The sequence below is a fragment of the Danio rerio genome, chromosome 25 (assembly GCF_049306965.1).
Source record: "Danio rerio strain Tuebingen ecotype United States chromosome 25, GRCz12tu, whole genome shotgun sequence".
Lineage (NCBI taxonomy): Eukaryota > Metazoa > Chordata > Actinopteri > Cypriniformes > Danionidae > Danio > Danio rerio.
Window position 1 is genome coordinate 14,097,388 of NC_133200.1, and position 21,047 is coordinate 14,118,434.

At 43.9% G+C, this 21,047-nt stretch overlaps 1 long non-coding RNA gene across 1 annotated transcript; it reads left to right on the forward strand.

Moving 5' to 3' along the window:
• Positions 1-407: 407 nt before the first annotated feature.
• LOC141380923 (uncharacterized) lies at positions 408-17,020 on the forward strand. Its single transcript, XR_012400299.1, has 3 exons — positions 408-1,244; positions 12,788-16,456; positions 16,855-17,020. It is a non-coding gene; the product is annotated as an uncharacterized lncRNA (long non-coding RNA).
• Positions 17,021-21,047: the final 4,027 nt, after the last annotated feature.

Here is a 21,047-nt window from a genome sequence, read left to right on the forward strand (position 1 = left end):
AATAATTTAAGCCGATATGTTTAAAAAAATCTAAGAAAATCACCGATTTATGCCAAACCTCCTCCTCTCAGCAGGTGGTGCTATGACTGTGACTCAAGATTGGCATGTAGATGTCACCAGGAGAGGAATCTTATCAACCATGTGAAGTTTCAGGCAGATCGAACATTGTTTAGCTGAGTTACAAGCCAAACTACTTTTTGTCAGCAGGTGGCGCTACGACAGACTCAATGTTGTTATGTAGATGTGTTCAGGAGAGGACTTTTATCAACCATGTGAACTTTCAGGCAGATCGGACTTTGTGTGGTTGAGTTATAATGCAAACTACCATCTGCCAGCAGGTGGCGCTATAACTGTGACTTAAGATTGGCATGTAGATGCCTTCAGTAATGGAATTTAATCAACCATGTGAAGTTTCAGGCAGATCGGATGTTGTTTGGCTGAGTTATAAGCCTATCTACCTTCTGCCAGCAGGTGGCGTTATGACTGACTAATAACTGTTTTGGGGATGTGTTCAGAAGAGGACTTTTATGAGCCATGTGAAGTTTCAGGCTGATCTGACTTTGTGTGGTTGAGATATAAGGACTTCCTGTTCCACGGCGAAGTGTTGAGGTTTGTCATGCCGCCACGGCCACGCCCCTCTGCAAAAACTCTAGATCTTGACAATATATCATCACTTAAGCTTTCAGATACCAACCCACCAAACTTGGTGCTGATACACAAAAAAATTGTGGGAGGAGTTAATTACTCTGTAAATCATGACATTTCCTGTGGCCAGCAGGTGGCGCTATAACTGTATCTGGATATTGGCATGTAAACGTGTTCTGGTCTGGACTCTTATTAAACATGTGAATTTTGAGGCAGATCGGATAATGCATGCCTAAGTTATAATGACTTCCGGTTTTGTGGCGAATCGTCAAAGTTTGCGGGGCCGCCACGGACACGCCCATCGACAAAAACTATAAAGCTCCGCAATTTAACATCGCCAAGGCCTTTAGATGACAAAACCCAATTTTGGTGTCGATAGCATAAAATCCCTAGGAGGAGTTTGTTAAGATACAACGCCTGGAAATGGCAAAAATGCCACTTATATGCAGCAGGAAGTTAAAAATATCCGACTTCCTGTTAGGTTTGAGATATGGCTCCAAGAGACTTTTTCGTATGTTTTGGCATGTTTAAGGTGTGTGCCAATTTTCGTGCATGTGCGTGATTCGTAGCTCGGGGGCTCGTCCATTTAATTTTTCTAGGTGGCGCTGTCGAGTCATTTTGCCACGCCCACTTCAATATTGTTATGTGGATGTGTTCAAGAGATGACGTTTATCAACCATGTGAAGTTTCAGGCAGATCGGACATTGTGTGGTTGAGTTATAAGGACTTCCTGTTCCATGGCGAAGCATTGAGGTTTGTCATACCGCCACGGACACGCCCCTCTCCGAAAACTCTAAATCTTCACAATATATCACCGCTAGAGCTTTCAGATAACACTACCCAATTTTGGTGCTGATACGAAAAAATTTGTGGGAGGAGTTTATTATTCCGTAAATCATTTGATTTCCTGTGGCCAGCAGGTGGCGCTATAACTATATCTGGATATTGGCATGTAAACGTGTTCAGGTCAGGACGCTTATCAAGCGTGTGAATTTTGAGGCAGATCTGATAATGCATGCCTGAGTTATAACGACTTCCTGTTTTGTGGCGAATCATCAAAGTTTGCGAGGGCGCTACGGACACGCCCATCGACGAAAACTCTAAAGCTTCGCAATTTAACATCGCCAAGGCCTTTAGATGACAAAACCCAATTTTGGTGTTGATTGGATAAAATCCCTAGGAGGAGTTCGTTAAAATACAACGCCTGGAAATGGCAAAAACGCCACTTTTTCGCCGCAGGAAGTTAAAAATATCCGACTTCCTGTTGGGTTTGAGATATGGCTCCAAGAGACTTTTTCGTATGGTTTGGCATGTTTGAGGTGTGTGCCAATTTTCGTGCATGTGCGTGATTCGTGTATCAGGGGCTCGTCCGTTTAATTTTTCTAGGTGGCGCTGTCGAGTCATTTTGCCACGCCCACTTCCGAGACCCATATCAACCTGCTATTTACACCGCGTTTGGTGTGTGTGCAAATTTTCATGAGTTTTCGGGCATGTTTAGACCCTCAAAAGTGCCCCGATAGGGGGCGGAATAATAATAATAATAATAATTAAAGCTGCAAGCAGCGATGATAGGGACCTCGCACCCGGGCTCACCGTCGCCCGGTGACCTTACGATGACAGAGAACAGCGAACAATAATAATTTAAGCCATTATATAAAAAAAGATCTAAGAAAATCACAGATTTATGCCAAACTTCCTCCTGTCAGCAGGTGGCGCTATAACTGTGACTTAAGATTGGCATGTAGATGTCTTCCGGAGAGGAATCTTATCAACCATGTGAAGTTTCAGGCACATAGGACATTGTGTGGCTGAGTTATAAGCCAAACTACCTTCTGCCAGCAGGTGGCGTTATGACTGACTCAATATTGTTATATGGATGTGTTCAGGAGCGGACTTTTATCAACCATGTGAAGTTTTAGGCAGATCAGAGATTGTGTGGAGATTGTGTTTTAAGACAAACTACATTCTGTCAGCAGGTGGCGCTATGAAAGACTCAATATTATTATGTAGATGTGTTTAGGAGAGGACTTTCATCAACCATGTGACATTTTAGGCAGATCTGACATTGTGTGGCCGAGTTACAAGCCAAAATTTCTTCTGCCAGCAGGTGGCGCTATGACTCTGACTCAATATTATTATGTAGATGTGCTCAAGAGAGGACTTTCATCAACCATGTGAAGTTTCAGACAGATCGGACATTGTGTGGCCGAGTTACAAGCCAAACTACCTTCTGCCAGCAGGTGGCGCTATGACTGACTCAATATTGTTATGTAGATGTGTTCAAAAGAGGACTTTTATCAATCATGTGAAGTTTCAGGCAGATCAGACATTGTGTGGTTGAGTTATAAGTACTTCCTGTTCCATGGCGAAGCGTTGAGGTTTGTCATGCCACCACACACACGCCCCTCTGCAAAAACTCTAGATCTTTACAATATATCATCGCTAGAGCTTTCAGATAACAACCAACCAAATTTAGTGCTGATACGAAAAAAATTTGTGGGAGGAGTTTATTACTCTGTAAATCGTGTAATTTCCTGTGGCCAGCAGGTGGCGCTATATCTGTATATAGATATCGGCATTTAAACGTGTTCAGGTCAGGACTCTTATCAAACGTGTGAATTTTGAGGCAGATCGGATAATGCATGCCTGAGTTATAACGACTTCCTGTTTTGTGGCGAATCTTCAAAATTTGCGAGGCCGCCACGGACACGCCCATCGACGAAAACTCTAAAGCTTCGCAATTTAACATCGCCAAGGCCTGTAGATGACAAAACCCAATTTTGGTGTCGATCGGATAAAATCCCTAGGAGGAGTTCGTTAAAATACAACGCCTGGAAATGGCAAAAATGCCACTTTTTCGCCGCAGGAAGTTAAAAATATCCGACTTCCTGTTGGGTTTGAGATATGGCTCCAAGAGACTTTTTCGTATGGTTTGGCATGTTTGAGGTGTGTGCCAATTTTCGTGCATGTGCGTGATTCATAGATCAGGGGCTCGTCCGATTAATTTTTGCAGGTGGCGCTGTTGAGTCAATTTGCCACGCCCACTTCAATATTGTCATGTGGATGTGTTCAGGAGAGGACTTTTATCAACCATGTGAAGTTTCAGGCAGATCGGACATTGTGTGGTTGAGTTATAAGGACTTCCTGTTCCATGGCGAAGCGTTGAGGTTTGTCATGGCGCCACGGACACGCCCCTCTGCAAAAACTCTAGATCTTCACAATATATCACCGATAGAGCTTTCAGATGACACCACTCAAATTTGGTGCTGATAAGAAAAAATTTGTGGGAGGAGTTTGTTACACTGTAAAACATGTCATTTCCTGTGGCCAGCAGGTGGCGCTATAACTTTATCTGGATATTGGCATATAAACGTGTTCAGGTCAGGACTCTCATCAAGCGTGTGAATTTTGAGGCAGATCTGATAATGCATGCCTGAGTTATAAAGACTTCCTGTTTTGTGGCGAATTGTCAAAGTTTGCGAGGCCGCCACGGACACGCCCATCGACGAAAACTCTAAAGCTTCGCAATTTAACATTGCCAAGGCCTTTAGATGACAAAACCCAATTTTGGTGTCGATCGGATAAAATCCCTGGGAGGAGTTCGTTAAAATACAACGCTTGGAAATGGCAAAAACGCCACTTTTTCACCGCAGGAAGTCAAAAATATCCGACTTCCTGTTGGGTTTGAGATATGGCTCCAAGAGACTTTTTCGTGTGTTTTGGCGTGTTTGAGGTGTGTGCCAATTTTCGTGCATGTGTGTTATTCGTGGATCGGGGGCTCGTCCGTTAAATTTTTCTAGGTGGCGCTGTCGAGTCATTTTGCCACGCCCACTTCCGAGACCTATATCAACCTGCTATTTACACCGGGTTTGGTGTGTGTGCAATTTTTCATGAGTTTTCGGGCATGTTTAGACCCTCAAAAGTGCCCCGATAGGGGGCGGAATAATAATAATAATAATAATAATAAAAAACGGAGCAATTCCAATAGGGCCTACGCACCGTTTCGGTGCTCGGTCCCTAATTAAAGCTGCAAGCAGCGATGATAGGGACCTCGCACCCGGGCTCACCGTCGCCTGTTGACCTTACGATGACAGAGAACAGCGAACAATATTAATTTAAGCCAATATATAAAAAAAATCTAAGAAAATCACAGATTTATGCCAAACTTCCTCCTGTCAGCAGGTGGCGCTATAACTGTGACTTAAGATTGGCATGTAGATGTCTTCCGGAGAGGAATCTTATCAACCATGTGAAGTTTCAGGCACATGGGACATTGTGTGGCTGAGTTATAAGCCAAACTACCTTCTGCCAGCAGGTGGCGTTATGACTGACTCAATATTGTTATGTGGATGTGTTCAGGAGAGGACTTTCATCAACCATGTGACATTTTAGGCAGATCTGACATTGTGTGGCCGAGTTACAAGCCAAAATTCCTTCTGCCAGCAGGTGGCGCTATGACTCTGACTCAATATTACTATGTAGATGTGCTCAAGAGAGGACTTTCATCAACCATGTGAAGTTTCAGGCACATGGGACATTGTGTGGCTGAGTTATAAGTCAAACTACCTTCTGCCAGCAGGTGGCGCTATGACTGACTCAATATTGTTATGTGGATGTGTTCAGGAGAGGACTTTTATCAACCATGTGAAGTTTCAGGCAGATCAGACATTGTGTGGTTGAGTTATAAGAAATTCCTGTTCCATGGCGAAGCGTTGAGGTTTGTCATGCCACCACAGACACGCCCCTCTGCAAAAACTCTAGATCTTTACAATATATCATCGCTAGAGCTTTCAGATGACACCACTCAATTTTGGTGTTGATACGATAAAATTTGTGGGAGGAGTTTATAACTCCGTAAATCATGTCGTTTCCTGTGGCCAGCAGGTGGCGCTGTAACTGTATCTGGATATTGGCATGTAAACGTGTTCAGGTCAGGACTGTCATCAAACCTGTGAATTTTGAGGCAGGTCGGATAATGCATGCCTGAGTTATAACGACTTCCTGTTTTGTGGCGAATTGTCAAAGTTTGCGAGGCCGCCAAGGACACGCCCATCCACGAAAACTCAAAAGCTTCACAATTTAACATTGCCAAAACCTTTAGATGACAAAAACCCAATTTTGGTGTTGATCGGATAAATTCTCTAGGAGGAGTTCGTTAAGATACAACGCCTGGAAATGGCAAAAATGCCACTTTTTTGGCGCAGGAAGTTAAAAATATCCTACTTCCTGTTGGGTTTGAGATATGGCTCCAAGAGACTTTTTCGTATGTTTTGGCTTGTTTGAGGTGTGTGCCAGTTTTCGTGCATGTGCATGATTCGTAGATCGGGGGCTCGTCCGTTAAATTTTTATAGGTGGCGCTGTTGAGTCATTTTGCCACGCCCACTTCAATTATTTTATGGGAATGTGTTCAGGAGAGGACTTTTATCAACCATGTGAAGTTTCAGGCAGATCAGACTTTGTGTGGTTGAGTTATAAGGACTTTCTGTTCCATGGCGAAGCGTTGAGGTTTGTCATGCCGCCACGGACACGCCCCTCTGCGAAAACTCTAAATCTTCACAATATATCATCGCTAGAGCTTTCAGATAACACAACCCAAATTTGGTGCTGATACGATAGAATTTGTGGGAGTTAGTTTGGTACAGTGTAAAACATGTCATTTCCTGTGGCCAGCAGGTGGCGCTATTTCTGTATCTGGATATTGGCATGTAAACGTGTTCAGGTCAGGACTCTTATCAAACCTGTGAATTTTGAGGCAGATCGGATAATGCATGCCTGAGTTATAATGACTTCCTGTTTTGTGGCGAATCATCAAAGTTTGCGAGGCCGCCACGGACACGCCCATCGATGAAAACTCTAAAGCTTCGCAATTTAACATCGCCAAGGCCTTTAGATGACAAAACCCAATTTTGGTGTCGATCGGATAAAATCCCTAGGAGGAGTTCGTTAAAATACAACGCCTGGAAATGGCAAAAATGCCACTTTTTCGCCGCAGGATGTTAAATATATCCGACTTCCTGTTGGGTTTGAGATATGGCTCCAAGAGACTTTTTCGTATGTTTTGCCATGTTTAAGGTGTGTGCCAATTTTCGTGCATGTGCGTGATTTGTGTATCGGGGGCTCGTCCGTTTAATTTTTCTAGGTGGCGCTGTCGAGTCATTTTGCCACACCCACTTCCGAAGCCCATAACAAACGTAAATTTTCGCCACTTCTGAGGCGTGTGCAAAGTTGCGTGAGTTTTCGGGCATGTTTAGCCCCTCAAAACCGCGATTCATTCCGCGGAAGAAGAAGAAGAATAATAATAAACGGAGCAATTCCAATAGGGCCTTGCACCGTTCGGTGCTCGGTCCCTAATTAAAGCTGCAAGCAGCGATGATAGGGACCTCGCACCCGGGCTCACCGCCGCCCAGTGGCCTCAGGATGACAGAGAACAGCAAACAATAATAATTTAAGCCGATTTATATAATGAACCTGAGAAAATCGAACATTCATGACAAACTTCCTCTTGTCAGCAGGTGGCGCTATGACTGTGACTCAAGATTTGCATGTAGATGCCTTCAGTAGAGGAATCTTATCAACCATGTGAATTTTTAGCCAGATCGGACATTGTTTAGCTGAGTTTTATGTAATTTCCTGTTGCCAGCAGGTGGCGCTATGACTGTGACTCGATATTGGCATGTAGATGTCTTCAGAAGAGGATTTTAATCAACCATGTAAATTTTCAGGCTGGTCAGACTTTGTGTGACTGAGTTATAAGCCAAACTATCTTCTGCCAGCAGGTGGCGCTATGACTGACTCAATATTGTTATGTGGATGTGTTCAGGAGAGGACTTTTATCAATCATGTGAAGTTTCAGGCAGATCAGACATTGTGTGGTTGAGTTATAAGAAATTCTTGTTCCATGGCGAAGCGTTGAGGTTTGTCATGCCACCACAGACACGCCCCTTTGCAAAAACTCTAGATCTTTACAATATATCATCGCTAGAGCTTTCAGATGACACCAATCTATTTTGGTGCTGATACAGGAAAGTTTGTTGGAGGAGTTTGTTACAGTGTCAAACATAACATTTCCTGTGGCCAGCAGGTGGCGCTATAACTGTAACTGGATATCGGCACGTAAACCGGATCAGGTCAGGACTGTTATTAAATGTGTGAATTTTGAGGCAGATCGAATAATGCATCCCTGAGTTATAAAGACTTCCTGTTTTGTGGCGAATCATCAAAGTTTGCGAGGCCGCCACGGACACGCCCATCGATGAAAACTCTAAAGCTTCGCAATTTAACATCACCAAGGCTTTAAGATGACAAAACCCAATTTTGGTGTTTATCAGATAAAATCCCTAGGAGGAGTTCGTTAAAATACAGCGCCTGAAAATGGCAAAAGCGCCACTTTTTCGCCACAGGAAGTTAAAAATATCCGACTTCCTGTTGGGTTTGAGATATGGCTCCAAGAGACTTTTTCGTATGTTTTGCCATGTTTGAGGTGTGTGCCAATTTTTGTGCATGTGCGTGATTCGTAGATCGGGGGCTCATCCGTTTAATTTTTCTAGGTGGCGCTGTCGAGTCATTTTGCCACGCCCACTTTAATATTGTTATGTGGATGTGTTTAAGAGATGACGTTTATCAACCATGTGGAGTTTCAGCCAGATCGGACATTGTGTGGTTGTGTTATAAGGACTTCCTGTTCCATGACGAAGCGTTGAGGTTTGTCATACCGCCACGGACACGCCCCTCTGCGAAAACTCTAGATCTTCACAATATAACATCGCTAGAGCTTTCAGATAACACCACTCAATTTTGGTGCTGATACGATAAAATTTGTGGGAGGAGTTTATAACTCCGTAAATCATGTCATTTCCTGTGGCCAGCAGGTGGCGCTGTAACTGTATCTGAATAGTGGCATGTAAACGTGTTCAGGTCAGGACGCTTATCAAGCGTGTGAATTTTGAGGCAGATCTGATAACGCATGCCTGAGTTATAACGACTTCCTGTTTTGTGGCGAATCGTCCAAGTTTGCGAGGTCGCCATGGACACGCCCATCGACGAAAACTCTAAAGCTTCGCAATTTAACATCGCCAAGGCCTTTAGATGACAAAACCCAATTTTGGTGTTTATCAGATAAAATCCCTAGGAGGAGTTCGTTAAAATACAACGCCTGGAAATGGCAAAAACGCCACTTTTTCGCCGCAGGAAGTTAAAAATATCCGACTTCCTGTTGGGTTTGAGATATGGTTCCAAGAGACTTTTTCGTATGTTTTGGTGTGTTTGAGGTGTGTGCCAATTTTCGTGCATGTGCGTGATTCGTGGATCGGGGGCTCGTCCGTTAAAATTTTCTAGGTGGCGCTGTCGAGTCATTTTGCCACGCCCACTTTAATATTGTTATGTGGATGTGTTTAAGAGATGACGTTTATCAACCATGTGGAGTTTCAGCCAGATCGGACATTGTGTGGTTGTGTTATAAGGACTTCCTGTTCCATGACGAAGCGTTGAGGTTTGTCATACCGCCACGGACACGCCCCTCTGCGAAAACTCTAGATCTTCACAATATAACATCGCTAGAGCTTTCAGATAACACCACTCAATTTTGGTGCTGATACGATAAAATTTGTGGGAGGAGTTTATAACTCCGTAAATCATGTCATTTCCTGTGGCCAGCAGGTGGCGCTGTAACTGTATCTGAATAGTGGCATGTAAACGTGTTCAGGTCAGGACGCTTATCAATCGTGTGAATTTTGAGGCAGATCTGATAACGCATGCCTGAGTTATAACGACTTCCTGTTTTGTGGCGAATCGTCCAAGTTTGCGAGGTCGCCATGGACACGCCCATCGACGAAAACTCTAAAGCTTCGCAATTTAACATCGCCAAGGCCTTTAGATGACAAAACCCAATTTTGGTGTTTATCAGATAAAATCCCTAGGAGGAGTTCGTTAAAATACAACGCCTGGAAATGGCAAAAACGCCACTTTTTCGCCGCAGGAAGTTAAAAATATCCGACTTCCTGTTGGGTTTGAGATATGGTTCCAAGAGACTTTTTCGTATGTTTTGGTGTGTTTGAGGTGTGTGCCAATTTTCGTGCATGTGCGTGATTCGTGGATCGGGGGCTCGTCCGTTAAAATTTTCTAGGTGGCGCTGTCGAGTCATTTTGCCACGCCCACTTCCGAAGCCCATAACAAACGTAAATTTTCGCCACTTCTGAGGCGTGTGCAAAGTTGTGTGAGTTTTCGGGCATGTTTAGCCCCTCTAAACCGCGATTCATTCCGCGGAAGAAGAAGAAGAATAATAATTAAAGCTGCAAGCAGCGATGATAGGGACCTCGCACCCGGGCTCACCACCGCCCGGTGGCCTCAGTATGACAGAAAACAGCGAACAATAATATTTTAAGCCGATATATATAAAGAACCTGAGAAAATCACAGATTTATGCCAAACTTCCTCCTGTCAGCGTGTGGCGCTATGACTGTGACTCAATATTGGTATGTAGATGCCTTCAATGCAGGAATCTTATCAACCATGTGAAGTTTCAGACAGATCAGGCATTGTGTGGCTGAGTTATAAGCCAAACTACCTTTTGCCAGCAGGTGGCGCTATGACAGACTCAATATTGGCATGTAGATCTGTTCAGGAGAGGAATCTTATCAACCATGTGAATTTTCAGGCAGATCGGACATTGTTTGGCTGAGTTATAAGTAATTTCTTGTTGCCAGTAGGTGGCGCTATGACTGTGACTCAACATTGGCATGTAGATGTGTTCAGGAGAGGATTTTAATCAACCATGTGAAGTTTCAGGCTGATCAGACATTGTGTGGTTGAGTTATAAGGACTTCCTGTTCCATTGCGAAGCGTTGAGGTTTATCATGCCGCAACGGACACGCCCCTCCGCGAAAACTCTAGATTTTCACAATATATCATTGGTAGAGCTTTCAGATAACACCAAACAAATTTGGTGCTGATGCGAAAAAATTTGTGGGAGGAGTTTGTTACTCCGTAAATCTTGTCATTTCCTGTGGCCAGCAGGTGGCGCTATAACTATATCTGGATATCGGCATGTAAACGTGTTCAGGTCAGGACTCTTATGAAGCGTGTGACTTTTGAGGCAGATCGGATAATGCATGCCTGAGTTATACCGACTTCCTGTTTTGTGACGAATCGTCAAAGTTTGCGAGGCCGCCACGGACACGCCCATCGACGAAAACTCTAAAGCTTCGCAATTTAACATCGCCAAGGCCTTTAGATGACAAAACCTAATTTTGGTGTCGATCGGATAAAATCCCTAGGAGGAGTTCGTTAAAATACAACGCCTGGAAATGGCAAAAATGCCACTTTTTCGCCGCAGGAAGTTAAAAATATCTGACTTCCTGTTGGGTTTAAGATATGGCTCCAAGAGACTTTTTCGTATGGTTTGGCATGTTTGAGGTGTGTGCCAATTTTCGTGCATGTGCGTGATTCGTGTATCGGGGGCTCGTCCGTTTAATTTTTCTAGGTGGCGCTGTCGAGCCATTTTGCCACGCCCACTTCCGAGACCCATATCAACCTGCTATTTACACCGCGTTTGGTGTGCGTGCAAATTTTCATGAGTTTTCGGGCATGTTTAGACCCTCAAAAGTGCCCCGATAGGGGGCGGAATAATAATAATAATAATAATTAAAGCTGCAAGCAGCGATGATAGGGACCTCGCACCCGGGCTCACCGCCGCCCGGTGACCTTACGATGACAGAGAACAGCGAACAATAATAATTTAAGCCAATATTATTTGAAAAATTTAAGAAAATCACAGATTTATGCCAAACTTCCTCCTGTCAGCAGGTGGCACTATAACTGTGACTCAAGATTGGCATGTAGATGTCTTCTGGAGAGGAATCTTATCAACCATGTGACGTTTCAGGCACATGGGACATTGTGTGGTTGAGTTATAAGCCAAACTACCTTCTGCCAGCAGGTGGCGTTATGACTGACTCAATATTGTTATGTAGATGTGTTCAGGAGCGGACTTTTATCAATCTTGTGAAGTTTCAGGCAGATCAGATATTGTGTGGTTGAGTTAGAAGGACTTCCTGTTCCATGGCGAAGTGTTGAGGTTTGTCATGCCGCCACAGACACACCCCTCGGTGAAAACTCGAAATCTTCACAATATATCACCGATACAGCTTTCAGATGACACCACTCAAATTTGGTGCTGATACGATAAAGTTTGTGGGAGGAGTTTGTTACTCTGTAAATCATGTCATTTCCTGTGGCCAGCAGGTGGCGCTATAACTCTATCTGGATATCGATATGTAAACGTGTTCAGGTCAGGACTCTTATCAAGCGTGTGACAATTTAGACAGATCGGACATTGTATGGCCGAGTTACAAGCCAAACTACCTTCTGCCAGCAGATGGCATTATTACTGACTCAATATTGTTATGTAGATGTGTTCAGGAGAGGACTTTTATCAATCATGTGAAGTTTCAGGCAAATCGGACATTGTATGGTAGAGTTATAAGGACTTCCTGTTCCATGGCGAAGCGTTGAGGTTTGTCATGCCACCACAGACACGTCCCTCTGCAAAAACTCTAGATCTTTACAATATATCATCGCTAGAGCTTTCAGATGACACGACTCTATTTTGGTGCTGATACGGGAAAGTTTGTGGGAGGAGTTTGTTACAGTGTCAAACATGTCATTTCCTGTGGCCAGCAGGTGGCGCTATAACTGTAACTGGATATCGGCACGTAAACCTGATCAGGTCAGGACTGTTATTAAATGTGTGAATTTTGAGGCAGATCTGATAATGCATGCCTGAGTTATAACGACTTCCTGTTTTGTGGCGAATCATCAAAGTTTGCGAGGCCGCCACGGACACGCCCATCGACAAAAACTCTAAAGCTTCGCAATTTAACATCGCCAAGGCCTTTAGATGATAAAACCCAATTTTGGTGTCGATCGGATAAAATCCCTAGGAGGAGTTCGTTAAAATACAACGCCTGGAAATGGCAAAAATGCCACTTTTTCGCCGCAGGAAGTTAATAATATCTGACTTCCTGTTAGGTTTGAGATATGGCTCCAAGAGACTTTTTCGTATGTTTTGGCATGTTTAAGGTGTGTGCCAATTTTCGTGCATGTGCGTGATTCGTAGCTCGGGGGCTCGTCCGTTTAATTTTTGTAGGTGGCGCTGTCGAGTCATTTTGCCACGCCCACTTCAATATTGTTATGTGGATGTGTTCAAGAGATGACGTTTATCAACCATGTGAAGTTTCAGGCAGATCGGACATTGTGTGGTTGAGTTATAAGGACTTCCTGTTCCATGGCGAAGCGTTGAGGTTTGTCATACCGCCACGGACACGCCCCTCTGCGAAAACTCTAGATCTTCACAATATATCATTGCTAGAGCTTTCAAATAACACCACCCAAATTTGGTGCTGATACGAAAAAATTTGTGGGAGGAGTTTATTACTCCGTAAATCATGTCATTTCCTGTGGCCAGCAGGTGGCGCTATAACTATATCTGGATATTGGCATGTAAACGTGTTCAGGTCAGGACGCTTATCAAGCGTGTGAATTTTGAGGCAGATCTGATAATGCATGCCTGAGTTATAACGACTTCCTGTTTTGTGGTGAATCATTAAAGTTTGCGAGGGCGCCACGGACACGCCCATCGACAAAAACTCTAAAGCTTCGCAATTTAACATCGCCAAGGCCTTTAGATGACAAAACCCAATTTTGGTGTCGATCGGATAAAATCCCTAGGAGGAGTTCGTTAAAATACAACGCCTGGAAATGGCAAAAACACCACTTTTTCGCCGCAGGAAGTTAAAAATATCCGACTTCCTGTTGGGTTTGAGATATGGCTCCAAGAGACTTTTTCGTATGGTTTGGCATGTTTGAGGTGTGTGCCAATTTTTGTGCATGTGCGTGATTTGTGTATCGGGGGCTCGTCCGTTTAATTTTTCTAGGTGGCGCTGTCGAGTCATTTTGCCACGCCCACTTCCGAGACCCATATCAACCTGCTATTTACACCGCGTTTGGTGTGTGTGCAAATTTTCATGAGTTTTCGGGCATGTTTAGACCCTCAAAAGTGCCCCGATAGGGGGCGGAATAATAATAATAATAATAATTAAAGCTGCAAGCAGCGATGATAGGGACCTCGCACCCGGGCTCACCGCCGCCCGGTGACCTTACGATGACAGAGAACAGCGAACAATATTAATTTAAGCCAATAAATTAAAAAAATCTAAGAAAATCACAATTTATGCCAAACCTCCTCCTCTCAGCAGGTGGCGCTATGACTGTAACTCAAGATTGGCATGTAGATGTCACCAGGAGAGGAATCTTATCAACCATGTGAAGTTTCAGGCAGATCGAACATTGTTTAGCTGAGTTATAAGCCAAACTGCCTTTTGTCAGCAGGTGGCGCTACGACAGACTCAATGTTGTTATGTAGATGTGTTCAGGAGAGGACTTTTATCAACCATGTGAACTTTCAGGCAGATCGGACTTTGTGTGGTTGAGTTATAATGCAAACTACCATCTGCCAGCAGGTGGCGCTATAACTGTGACTTAAGATTGGCATGTAGATGCCTTCAGTAATGGAATTTAATCAACCATGTGAAGTTTCAGGCAGATCGGATGTTGTTTGGCTGAGTTATAAGCCTCTCTACCTTCTGCCAGCAGGTGGCGTTATGACTGACTCATTACTGTTTTGGTGATGTGTTCAGAAGAGGACTTTTATGAGCCATGTGAAGTTTCAGGCTGATCTGACTTTGTGTGGTTGAGATAAGGACTTCCTGTTCCACGGCGAAGTGTTGAGGTTTGTTATGCCGCCACGGACACGCCCCTCTGCAAAGACTCTAGATCTTGACAATATGTCATCACTTAAGCTTTCAGATAACAACCCACCAAACTTGGTGCTGATACAAAAAAAAATAGTGGGAGGAGTTTATTACTCTGTAAATCATGACATTTCCTGTGGCCAGCAGGTGGCGCTATAACTGTATCTGGATATTGGCATGTAAACGTGTTCTGGTCTGGACTCTTATTAAACATGTGAATTTTGAGGCAGATCGGATAATGCATGCCTAAGTTATAATGACTTCCGGTTTTGTGGCGAATCGTCAAAGTTTGCGGGGCCGCCACGGACACGCCCATCGACAAAAACTATAAAGCTCCGCAATTTAACATCGCCAAGGCCTTTAGATGACAAAACCCAATTTTGGTGTCGATAGCATAAAATCCCTAGGAGGAGTTCGTTAAGATACAACGCCTGGAAATGGCAAAAATGCCACTTTTTTGCAGCAGGAAGTTAAAAATATCCGACTTCCTGTTGGGTTTGAGATATGGCTCCAAGAGACTTTTTTGTATGTTTTGGAGTGTTTGAGGTGTGTGCCAATTTTCGCGCATGTGCGTGATTCGTAGATCAGGGGCTCGTCCGTTTAATTTTTCTAGGTGGCGCTGTCGAGTCATTTTGCCACGCCCACTTCAATATTGTTATGTGGATGTGTTCAAGAGATGACGTATATCAACCATATGAAGTTTCAGGCTGATCAGACTTTGTGTGGTTGAGTTATGAGGACTTCCTGTTCCTTGGCGAAGCGTTGAGGTTTGTCATGCCGCCACGGACACACCCCTCTGCAAAAACTCTAGATCTTTACAATATATCACCGATAGAGCTTTCAGATGACACCACTCAATTTTGGTGCTGATACCATAAAATTTGTGGGAGGAGTTTGTTACAGTGTAAAACATGTCATTTCCTGTGGCCAGTAGGTGGCGCTATTTCTGTATCTGGATATTGGCATGTAAACGTGTTCAGGTCAGGACTCTTATCAAACGTGTGATTTTTGAGGCAGATCGGGTAATGCATGCCTGAGTTATAACGACTTCCTGTTTTGTGGCGAATCGTCAAAGTTTGCGAGGCCGCCACGGACACGCCCATCGACGAAAACTCTAAAGCTTCGCAATTTAACATCGCCAAGGCCTTTAGATGACAAAACCCAATTTTGGTGTCGATCGGATAAAATCCCTAGGAGGAGTTCGTTAAAATACAACGCCTGGAAATGGCAAAAACGCCACTTTTTCGCCGCAGGAAGTCAAAAATATCTGACTTCCTGTTGGGTTTGAGATATGGCTCCAAGAGACTTTTTCGTATGTTTTGGCGTGTTTGAGGTGTGTGCCAATTTTCGTGCATGTGTGTGATTCGTGGATCGGGGGCTCGTCCGTTTAATTTTCCTAGGTGGCGCTGTCGAGTCATTTTGCCACGCCCACTTCCGAGACCCATATCAACCTGCTATTTACACCGGGTTTGGTGTGTGTGCAAATTTTCATGAGTTTTCGGGCATGTTTAGACCCTCAAAAGTGCCCCGATAGGGGGCGGAATAATAATAATAATAATAATAATAATAATAATAATAAAAAACGGAGCAATTCCAATAGGGCCTACGCACCGTTTCGGTGCTCGGTCCCTAATTAAAGCTGCAAGCAGCGATGATAGGGACCTCGCACCCGGGCTCACCGCCGCCTGGTGACCTTACGATGACAGAGAACAGCGAACAATATTAATTTAAGCCAATATATAAAAAAAAGATCTAAGAGAATCACAGATTTATGCCAAACTTCCTCCTGTCAGCAGGTGGCGCTATAACTGTGACTTAAGATTGGCATGTAGATGTCTTCCGGAGAGGAATCTTATCAACCATGTGAAGTTTCAGGCACATGGGACATTGTGTGGCTGAGTTATAAGCCAAACTACCTTCTGCCAGCAGGTGGCGTTATGACTGACTCAATATTGTTATGTGGATGTGTTCAGGAGCGGACTTTTATCAACCATGTGAAGTTTCAGGCAGATCAGAGATTGTGTGGAGACTGTGTTTTAAGACAAACTACATTCTGCCAGCAGGTGGCGCTATGAAAGACTCAATATTATTATGTAGATGTGTTTAGGAGAGGACTTTCATCAACCATGTGACATTTTAGGCAGATCTGACATTGTGTGGCCGAGTTACAAGCCAAAATTTCTTCTGCCAGCAGGTGGCGCTATGACTCTGACTCAATATTATTATGTAGATGTGCTCAAGAGAGGACTTTCATCAACCATGTGAAGTTTCAGGCAGATCAGACATTGTGTGGCCGAGTTACAAGCCAAACTACCTTCTGCCAGCAGGTGGCGCTATGACTGACTCAATATTGTTATGTGGATGTGTTCAGGAGAGGACTTTTATCAATCATTTGAAGTTTTAGGCAGATCAGACATTGTGTGTTTGAGTTATAAGGAATTCCTGTTCCATGGCGAAGCGTTGAGGTTTGTCATGCCGCCACGGACACGCCCTTCTGCAAAATCTCTAGATCTTCACAATATATCATTGCTAGAGCTTTCAAATAACATAGCTCAAATTTGGTGCTGATATAATAAAGTTTGCGGAAGGAGTATATTACAATGTAAAACGTCATTTCCTGTGGCCAGCAGGTGGCGCTATAACTCTATCCGGATATCATTATACAAACGTATTCAGGTCAGGACTGTTATCAAATGTGTGAATTTTGAGGCAGATCGGATAAAGCATGCCTGAGTTATAACGACTTCCTGTTTTGTGGCGAATCGTCAAAGTTTGCGAGGCCGCCACGGACACGCCCATCGACGAAAACTCTAAAGCTTCGCAATTTAACATCGCCAAGGCCTTTAGATGACAAAACCTAATTTTGGTGTCGATCGGATAAAATCCCTAGGAGGAGTTCGTTAAAATACAACGCCTGAAAATGGCAAAAACGCCACTTTTTCACCGCAGGAAGTCAAAAATATCCAACTTCCTGTTGGGTTTGAGATATGGCTCCAAGAGACTTTTTCGTATGTTTTGGCGTGTTTGAGGTGTGTGCCAATTTTCGTGCATGTGCGTGATTCGTAGATCAGGGGCTCGTCCGTTTAATTTTTATAGGTGGCGCTGTCGAGTCATTTTGCCACGCCCACTTCATTATTGTTATGTGGATGTGTTCAGGAGAAGACTTTTATCAACCATGTGAAGTTTTAGGCAGATCGGACATTGTGTGGTTGAGTTATAAGGACTTCCTGTTCCATGGCGAAGCGTTGAGGTTTGTCATGCCGCCACGGACACGCCCCTCTGCGAAAACTCTAGATCTCCACAATATATCATTGCTAGGGCTTTCAGATAACACCACCCAATTTTGGTGCTGATACGATAAAATTTGTGGGAGGAGTTTGTTACACCGTAAAACATGTCATTTCCTGTGGCCAGCAGGTGGCGCTGTAACTGTATCTGGATATTGGCATGTAAACGTGTTCAGGTCAGGACTGTTATTAAACGTGTGAATTTTGAGGCAGATCGGATAATGCATGCCTGAGTTATAACAACTTTCTGTTTTGTGGCGAATCATCAAAGTTTGCGAGGCCGCCACAGACACGCCCATCGACGAAAACTCAAAAGCTTCGCAATTTAACATCACCAAGGCCTTTAGATGACAAAACCTAATTTTGGTGTTGATCGGATAAAATCCCTAGGAGGAGTTCGTTAAAATACAACGCCTGAAAATGGCAAAAACGCCACTTTTTCGCCGCAGGAAGTTAAAAATATCCGACTTCCTGTTGGGTTTGAGATATGGCTCCAAGAGACTTTTTCGTATGTTTTGGTTTGTTTGAGGTGTGTGCCAATTTTCGTGCATGTGCGTGATTCGTATATCGGGGGCTCGTCCGTTTAATTTTTCTAGGTGGCGCTGTCGAGTCATTTTGCCACGCCCACTTCCGAAGGCCATAAAAAACGTAAATTTTCGCCACTTCTGAGGCGTGTGCAAAGTTGCGTGAGTTTTCGGGCTTGTTTAGCCCCTCAAAATCGCGATTCATTGGAGAGAAGAATAATAATAATAATAATAAACGGAGCAATTCCAATAGGGCCTACGCACCGTTTCGGTGCTCGGTCCCTAATAATTAAAGCTGCAAGCAGCGATGATAGGGACCTCGCACCCGGGCTCACCACCGCCCGGTGGCCTCAGGACGACAGAGAACAGCGAACAATAATATTTAAGCCGATACATATAAAGAAGCCGAGAAAATCACACATTTATGCCAAACTTCCTCCTGTCAGCAGGTGGCGCTATGACTGTGACTCAAGATATGTAAGGTATGTAGATGCCTTCAGTAGAGGAATCTTATCAACCATGTGAATTTTCAGGCAGGTCGGACGTTGTTTGGCTGAGTTATAAGCCAAACTTCCTGTTGCCAGCAGGTGGCGCTTTGACTGTGTTAATGTTGATATGTTGATGTCTTCAGAAGAGGATTTTAATCAACCATGTGAAGTTTCAGGCAGATTAGACATTGTGGGGCTGAGTTGTAAGCAAAACTACCTTCTGCCAGCAGGTGGCGCTACGACAGACTCAATATTGTTATGTGGATGTATTCAGGAGAGGACTTTTATTCACCATGTTAAGTTTCACGCTGATCGGACATTGTGTGGTTGAGTTATAAGGCAAAATTCCTTCCGTCACTAGGTGGCGCTATGACTGACTCAATATTGGCATGCATATGTGTTCAGGAGAGGACTTTTATCAAGCATGTGAAGTTTCAGGCTGATCGGAAATTGTGTGGTTGAGTTATAAGCATTTCCTGTTCCATGGCGAAGCGTTGAGGTTTGTCATGCCACAACGGACACGCCTTTCTGCGAAAACTCTAGATATTCACAATATATCATCGCTAGAGCTTTCAGATGACACCACCCAAATTTGGTGCTGATACTATAACATTTGTGAGAGGAGTTCATTACAGTGTAAAACATGTCATTTCCTGTGGCCAGCAGGTGGCGCTATAACTGTAACTGGATATCGGCATGTAAACGTGTTCAGGTCAGGACTCTTATTAAACGTGTGAATTTTGAGGCAGATCGGGTGATGCATGCCTGAATTATAATGACTTCCTGTTTTGTGGCGAATCGTCAAGGTTTGCGAGGCCGCCATGGACACACCCATCGACGAAAACTCTAAAGCTTCGCAATTTAACATCGCCAAGTTCTTTAGATGATAAAACCCAATTTTGGTGTCGATTGGATAAAATCCCTAGGAGGAGTTCGTTAAAATACAACGCCTGGAAATAGCAAAAACGCCACTTATTCGCCGCAGGAAGTTAAAAATATCCGACTTCCTGTTGGGTTTGAGATATGGCTCCAAGATACTTTTTCGTATGTTTTGGCGTGTTTGAGGTGTTTGCCAATTTTCGTGCATGTGCGTGATTCGTAGATCGGGGGCTCGTCCGTTTAATTTTTATAGGTGGCGCTGTCGAGTAATTTTGCCACGCCCACTTCATTATTGTTATGAGGATGTGTTCAGGAGAGGACTTTTATCAACCATCTGAAGTTTCAGGCAGATCGGACATTGTGTGGTTGAGTTATAAGGACTTCCTGTTCCATGGCGAAGCGTTGAGGTTTGTCATGCCGCCACGGACACGCCCCTCTGCGAAAACTCTAGATCTTCACAATATATCATCGCTAGGGCTTCCAAATAACACAACCCAAATTTGGTGCTGATACGAAAAAATTTGTGGGAGGAGTTTGTTACGATGTAAATCATGTCATTTCCTGTGGCCAGCAGGTGGCGCTATAACTTTAACTGGATATCGGCATGTAAACGTGTTCAGGTCAGGACTCTCATCAAACATGTGAATTTTGAGGCAGATCAGATAATGCATGCCTGAGTTATAACGACTTCCTGTTTTGTGGCGAATCGTCAAAGTTTGCGAGGCCGCCACGGACACGCCCATCGACGAAAACTCTAAAGCTTCGCAATTTAACATCGCCAAGGCCTTTAGATGACAAAACCCAATTTTGGTGTCGATCGGATAAAATCCCTAGGAGGAGTTCGTTAAAATACAACACCTGGAAATGGCAAAAACGCCACTTTTTCGCCGCAGGAAGTTAAAAATATCTGACTTCCTGTTGGGTTTGAGATATGGCTCCAAGAGACTTTTTCGTATGTTTTGGCATGTTTGAGGTGTGTGCCGATTTTCGTGCATGTGCGTGATTCATATATTGGGGGCTCGTCCGTTTAATTTTTCTAGGTGGCGCTGTCGAGTCATTTTGCCACGCCCACTGCCGAGACCCATATCAACCTGCTATTTACACCGGGTTTGGTGTGTGTGCAAATTTTCATGAGTTTTCGGGCATGTTTAGACCCTCAAAAGTGCCCCGATAGGGGGCGGAATAATAATAATAATAATAATTAAAGCTGCAAGCAGCGATGATAGGGACCTCGCACCCGGGCTCACCGCCGCCCGGTGACCTTACGATGACAGAGAACAGCGAACAATAATAATTTAAGCCAATATATAAAAAAAAGATCTAAGAGAATCACAGATTTATGCCAAACTTCCTCCTGTCAGCAGGTGGCGCTATAACTGTGACTTAAGATTGGCATGTAGATGTCTTCCGGAGAGGAAT